This window comes from Misgurnus anguillicaudatus, chromosome 4 (assembly GCF_027580225.2).
Source record: "Misgurnus anguillicaudatus chromosome 4, ASM2758022v2, whole genome shotgun sequence".
Lineage (NCBI taxonomy): Eukaryota > Metazoa > Chordata > Actinopteri > Cypriniformes > Cobitidae > Misgurnus > Misgurnus anguillicaudatus.
Window position 1 is genome coordinate 24,273,860 of NC_073340.2, and position 7,353 is coordinate 24,281,212.

The 7,353-nt window shown below is 36.4% G+C and overlaps 1 long non-coding RNA gene across 1 annotated transcript; it reads right to left on the reverse strand.

The window, feature by feature from the left end:
* Positions 1-954: 954 nt before the first annotated feature.
* Positions 955-3,040, reverse strand: LOC129432706 (uncharacterized). The gene is made up of 3 exons (XR_012369123.1): positions 2,907-3,040; positions 2,693-2,758; positions 955-1,222 (listed from the first exon to the last, which is right to left on the reverse strand). It is a non-coding gene; the product is annotated as an uncharacterized lncRNA (long non-coding RNA).
* Positions 3,041-7,353: the final 4,313 nt, after the last annotated feature.

The following is a 7,353-nucleotide window of genomic DNA, read 5'->3' on the forward strand; positions in this document are numbered from 1 at the left end:
GCAAATTAATATGCTTAATCTCCCCACAGTAAACGCATTTTCAAAGTGTTTATTATTACAGTGCCTTTGTTATTACTGTAAAAGTGTATATTAATAGTTATTTGATGTAAATACTGTTCAATAGCGTCAACTAATGTGTTATCTGCATGGCTAATGGCTACTGTTAGCGCTCTCATCTAGTCTGCCTGCTTTGCTGCACACTCACTGTCATTGGTAACTCACTGTCATCCCTGCTGGAAAAAACAGCTAATACCAGCTTAACCCTCTGGGGTCGGACCCTTTTTGGACACAGTCAGAGGTTCTGACATGCTCTCACATTTGGTCTTTTTTCAGTTGCTTTAAAACACATTAATGGCTAATATCACATAACACTGTATTCAGCACAAACTGTGCTATAATAATATGTAAGATAAATGTATGTACATGTTTGTATTTTTAAGTAAATGATGTTTATGCGTGGTTAGTAAAAAAAAGAAAACATCAAGTTGCTGAAATAAGGCCAAGAAACACATCCTAAACATTTGTTAACAAGCAAAAAAGTTATCTACTCTTGTAGAGTAGAGAATTTGCTACAAAAAGATGTAAAAACCATTTAACCCACTCATTCACATGAAAAAATACATTGATTTAACTTTTGTAAGACACTTTTTGCTGTGTAAAGGCAATATGCAAGGGAGGGTCAATGGTCATGAATATTGATGTGTTTCACACGTGAGGAGACCCAACCCCCTAATGGCTCAGTGAGGAATGTTGGGACAAAAGAACTGTGACTGTGGGGAGACTTAAAGAGAAAATCTTTTGCTTGTAGTTTAAAAAAAAATAGGTTAAAATAAAGTACAAAATACTTTTTTAGTAAAATAAAAGTCTTATAGGGTTGCAAAAAATGCTAAAAACATGAACAATACAATAGATTTAAGAAGCTTTATTGTAATAATAAATGAAGAAGCTTCATTGTAATTATAAATAATAAAGTAACAATATGTATACATGTAACAATATTCTATATGACCAGTACAATATGGCTCTAATTAAAAGAAAAGGATTCTAAATGTCAGCTGTGAAAGTTTGGTGTGCATCTAAAAATACTTCCAAATATTAAAAAATAAGGTATACATTTGTAAACCATCACACACTGTAACTCTTTGGGAATGGAGTTAAATGTTGTCGTCCCATTGTTCAAAACGTGCGAGTACCAGACGAAGTTGGTGTTGCAGACACATTCCTGAAAACATATCTTAATTAATATCATGTATTTTCAAAGTACAAAGCAACACATCAGTATTACTAATATTGAGAACTTTTTTTAATAATTAATAGGGGTGACCCCGAATAGTTGAAGATTCGATGCATCGGAGAAGCCGGATTTGACTACCAATCTCACAGTCGTTTCTACATTTAAAAGACAAAGCTGGCAATTCTGGCAATACTTTCGTTTTTTATTAATTTCTTTATTTTATTTATAAATCACTCTGGGTTATCTGATGTATCTATTTGGCTTGTGTTTTGTTTTCGTGCACTTGAGGCATTTTGCACATTTGTTCTGCACGTTGTTACTTCTGACCTTATTTTATTTAAAAAATGTATTTATTATAAACGTAAATTCTGATATAATTTAAGTCTGTACATTTTGGATTGTTTTTCGTTCTATCGATGTTGCGCTATTTCGTTCTGGCCATGTTTGCGCATGCTCTGCGTCTCATATTTAGAAGTTCATCGAACTAAACATTACAAAACGGATGTTTTTCGACGGGTATAAGTTTTAAAATGTATTTAAAACCGAGTGGTTATCTATTATGGTCGGTGTTCACTTTCAAATGATAGCAAAGAGATTCCTGAAATAATATCATCAGGTCTTTCTGTATCTAAAGTGAATACAGAGATGATCAAAGTCAAAGCAAGCAAGCATTTCTGTGCTAAACAATAACGCGTAGTGTCTATAAAATCATTAATTTCAGGGTTTATCTTGTTAAAAATTAACGTTTAATGAATTGTATACAAAGCTTAGTTTTTATCATTTACAGTAACAATCACAAATGATTTGTCATTTGTCTTTTTTTTGGTCATGGCTTTGACGCGCTTAATCTCCAAATTAAATAAAAATACTAAATTGTAGCCGGGGTTTCCAAGGCAGGATCACCTTTGTTATTTTTTAGGTTTAGTTCTCAAAATGTTTTTTTGTGTGATGTTCTGTAGATCGTGGCATTAAAATGTTATGAGGAATAATTAAACAAATGTTGCCTTACATTTTACCTTAAAAAAAAAAAAAAATATATATATATATATATATATATATATAAATGCATCCACAGTCAAATATATACTGTTATATAACTCAGGCAGTAAAGCAGAAAATAATTGGGTACAGAGATGCGCTGTATATGTTTGTTAACGGGCCATTACCGGACATATTTATAGCTAAAAATTAACATGACATATCTCCGGGCACATTTACAGCACATCAATACTAGGCTAAATCGAAACATTTACACCCGAACAGATACATGCATATTTGCGCATGATGACAATCTCCGGGCACATTTACTGTTATCATGTAAGCAACATGTCAGTAATACAAATATTGTGAATGCATAAGTTCTATGTTTATGCGTAGTTTTATGCATTATAAAAAAAATCAAGCAACACATCAGTAATACTAATATTGAGAAGAGAAAAGCCGGTAAATGTAACTTACACTTTATGAATTTCGGGTTCGTTTCTGCATGCCCCCGTGCGAGTAAATGACGATGAAGCCACGTTACTAAAAAAAAAAAAACATTATTTGTATCATGTATTTTCGGAAAATACAGATATGTTTATATATATACATCTTGTATTTTCCAAATTACTACGCAAAACATCAGTAAAAGTCTACTAATAAAACAGAAAAGCCCGCAAATGTGACTTACCCAGTATGAATGTCCGCCGCATTTCTGCAAATGCCCGCTGAAGAGGAGAGTGATGCTGCCACACAAAAGTTTTTAATAATTAATATAATGTATTCTTCACAGTAACAAACTTATAAAGCAATACTAAGGCGGTAAAGCATAGTTGAGATAAGATAATTGGGTACATAGATGCGGTATATCTTTGTTAACGGGCCATTACCGGACATATTTATGGCTAAACATTAACACATTACGTATCTCCGGACACATTTACGGGACATCGATACTACATCGATACATTTACACCCGAACAGATAGTCGCGTAAACAAGACTTGTTGAGGCATAAACACACTAGTCAAAATATATTCTAAATAGTGATATTGTTTTATGACATATTGAATATTTACACCATACAATCATACTGTTTAACGCATGACATATCTTCGGGCTCATTTACAGCACAATGTTACACCCGAGCAAATAAAGAAGCCTTATTGATAAGTCGGCATGGACACTATAGTTATAGTAGTGATATTGCTTTATAACATATTCACATTACACTAATCAGCATACGGTTTAATGTAAGAACTATAATTTTAATGTAAACAAGTTGGCAATTACGAGACGTTTCTATAAAGTCATTATGAATATCTGCGTGCAAATAGTCAGTATACAGTATATAAAAGTTTACATCACACAACATTTCAACAAATGTAGGTAAAACTTACTCTTCAGAAATTTTATCCTCAGCTGGATCAAGTCGCTCTTCAAAATACAAACGTTCATCGTCGGAGTCCTGCTCTTCGTCTGAAGAAACAGTGAACTCTTCCTCGCTGTCCAGGAGCATCTGTATAGCTTCCTCACCTGTAAAGCGTGTCATCTTCCCAGCGCGTTGATAAGTGAATGAAACTATCAAAACTCGCTGCTTCTTAAAGCATTGTTTGGGGGCGTTGATCTTGTTTGCATAGCCCGCATCAGGTAATTTCCATATGAATGGCGCGCACATGGTAGGTGGGATTACATTAGCGCTAATGAGGTCGAGCCAGAAAAACTGTACCTCTCTTTACTTACATGTTGATTACACAAACAGATAATGAGTTCTTCAGATTTTAATTACATCATGTAAAAGTAGACATTTCAGGCTTTCTTTAGACATATGTATCATGTTCGTGTGACAAGTATTGGCGGAGTTATCAGTTCATGTTTGAAACGTGTTTGAGGAAAATGGTCAAGGAGACAGAGATGTCGAAATGCACTCCCTGTTTATTTTCTTTATTTGCCAAAAGCACACAGTTTTGTTGTTATTATGAAGGCACTCACATTAAAGTAGAGACTTCACAGTTTCGAATGATGTATTACATTTATGTGTATGATTATGAATGACGGAGTATTTTAAGTGGATGTCACAGGAAACAGGAAAAAATGCGTCAAAACGCGGCCCCGCGTTTTTGGACCCCAGGGGGTTAAGCTGGTAGCTGGTTTAAGCTGGTCCAAGCTGGTCATTAGCTGGTCCAAGCTGGTCATTAGCTGGTCCAAGCTGGTCATCAGCTGGTCCAAGCTGGTCATCAGCTGGTCCAAGCTGGTCATCAGCTGGTCCAAGCTGGTCATCAGCTGGTCCACCAGCTCAGCCAAGCTGGTCCACCAGCTCGAACAGGTCCCCACCAGCTCAGCAAGCTGGTCCACCAGCTCGACCAGGTCCCCACCAGCTCAGCCGGGTCCCCACCAGCTCAGCAAGCTGGTCCACCAGCTCGACCTGATCCCCACCAGTTTGACCAGGTCCCCGCCAGCACACCCAAGCTGGTCCATGTCCCCACCATATATAATAGGTCGCCGTGATTTCACCAAGTAAGATGTGATCCCGGATTCAAGACATCAACAAAAGGAAAAAAAAGTTCAAAAAAGTCAAGACAGCAACAAAAAATAAGTTTAATAATTCTGTTACTGTAACTTTCTGTTTGCTCTGCTAAACTGTAAAACCCAACAGTGTAAGTCACTAAACGAAATGAGTTTATTCAACTTATTGTTTTTAAAAAAGTTAATTTCACTTAAAGGGGACAAAGAATGAAAAACCATTTTAACCTTGTCTTTGTTGAATAATGGTAGTCTATCCGCATTCACAAACTTACAAAAAGTGCTAGACATTCTAAACATCTCAGTCTCATAGAAATTCCTCTTTTAGAAATGTCAGCCAGAAAACAGCGCAATCTGAAAAACTGATGCTTATGACATCACAGGCATCTAACTGCCCCTCCACTTAAAAATAATTGGCTACATTTTTTGAGTGGCAGCAAAGTCAGCCAATCAGTAATGAGATAGCAAGTTAAGCCAGTAGGGGGAGCCAAATAGGTGCAAAACCACTTGTTTAAAATCCCTCACCCCGATAGAGCTATCTGAGAGAGGTTTTTAGGAAGCTTCTAAAGCAGGGAGCTACACTGCGACCAAAATGGTCGCATATGCGACCTTTTGAACTGCCGTTGCGACCCTAATTTTTAATGGGTCGCAAATGTGCTACCTAATGTTTTAGACAATATGCTATGATTTACTATGAGCATTTATTAAAACATAAATGTGGATTTTAAGAATACGTTTTATAACGTGCTCTGAGCCATCAACACGTTGGCTTCATTTTGCGTGAAAGCACGTCGTGTCTCTCCCCATCAGTGTGCGTTTGCGTGCTCAGCTGTTTCTCAATGAATTGGGTGCGACGCGACGCGACGCAAGCGCAGTGTCTTCCATGTTTCTGAACTTGAGCAGAGGTCTTTCTTCACTGAGGACGCGGGACCCGCGCGGTTCCGGGTTTATATTTTAAATGGTCTGTCGGGTCCGGTTAGGTCCTAGTTTAATTACTTTGGGTCCCAAGTCTGATTAATATTGAGTTTATAACCCGAGTCGATCGGAAAACGGCCATGATCGCTACCGCGCTAAAGCTCGAGTGCAGTTTAGCGTGCCTTCGGTTTCTATGGCGATGGTTCTTGTTACGACCACGCGCTGCGTTTTCTTTCTCACATGTTTTTAATAATCTTATTATTAATAAACCATATCTTTTCTAAAACCATATCCATATTAAGTTTGCACAGATTGTAGCAAAAAAAAGCTGTGCTAATGTCAAGTCCATTGCACTAAACGAGCAAAGCAATGTAAAGTTTGTCATCGGGACAGCAAGTAGATTTGAAATTAAAATAAGTGGAATAATATTATTGAAATAATAAGTGGATTAAGCTTTTTAAATCGGCAAGAGAGAAATAGAAAGATAGAGCAGAAGCAGTAAACGTGCCTATTTAATAGAAATTATTACCATTATAACATCAGTCATAACATCAGTCACATTTATAATCTATAGACCTGAACTGTCTATTAATATACTGTACATAGTATTGTATTATATTGAGTTTGATAAAAGGGGTCTAATTGCTTCATATATCAGTGCAAAAACAGTAAGTGTTTTCGTGGTGCTTTGACAAACAGTGTCAGCTTGTTAATGGCAAAGAAAGTTTGGGGTGGTTAGATTAATGAAATATAATGTGAAATTAATATTAATTTTCAATAAATCAAAGTATTGTGTTGTGTCACACATTATTAGTTCTTCGTCACATGTATAGTAGACCATTGTTTGTCAGTGGGTAATGATTGCCCTTTTTACCGGTTACCACCACCAAGTAAATTTCAGATCTGTGGGAAACACTGACTGCAACGTTTAAGAAAACAAGGCGGCATGTGGTTTAAAAGATGGCAAGTAAAATAAAAAGCATATCTCTATGCAATACAGTTTCATTATTGTTCATTATTATCCAGAGCGCCTTAATATAACTTGAAAAAAATATGTGCGACCAAATCATATTTTGCGCCAGTAACTGAAAAAGTTGGTAGCGCAAGTGCCACCAGTGGAAAAGGTTAGTGTAGTTCCCTGTAAAGCATTACAGACCCAAACAAAAAAATTTTGTCTACATGTCACATCAGAGAACAAGGATAAATATCCCGTTCAATCATTCTATGTCACCTTTAATAAAAACTGTGATATGAACTCAAAAACTGCAAATGATTAACCATAACTTAAAGGAATAGTCTACTCATTTTCAATATTAAAATATGTTATTACCTTAACTAAGAATTGTTGATACAACCCTCTATCATCTGTGTGCATGCACGTAAGCGCTGGAGCGCGCTGCGACGCTTCGATAGCATTTAGCTTAGCCCCATTCATTCAATGGTACCATTTAGAGATAAAGTTAGAAGTGACCAAACACATCAACGTTTTTCCTATTTAAGACGAGTAGTTATACGAGCAAGTTTGGTGGTACAAAATAAAACGTAGCGCTTTTCTAAGCGGATTTAAAAGAGGAGAGGGAGGGTGTTACTGCGCCGAGTCGAAGTACTCCCATAAGTGCAATTACGCCATACAATATAGTTCCTCTTTTAAATCCGCTTATTAACGTGCAGACTGGAACAATGCAAATATCAAAGAGGCTT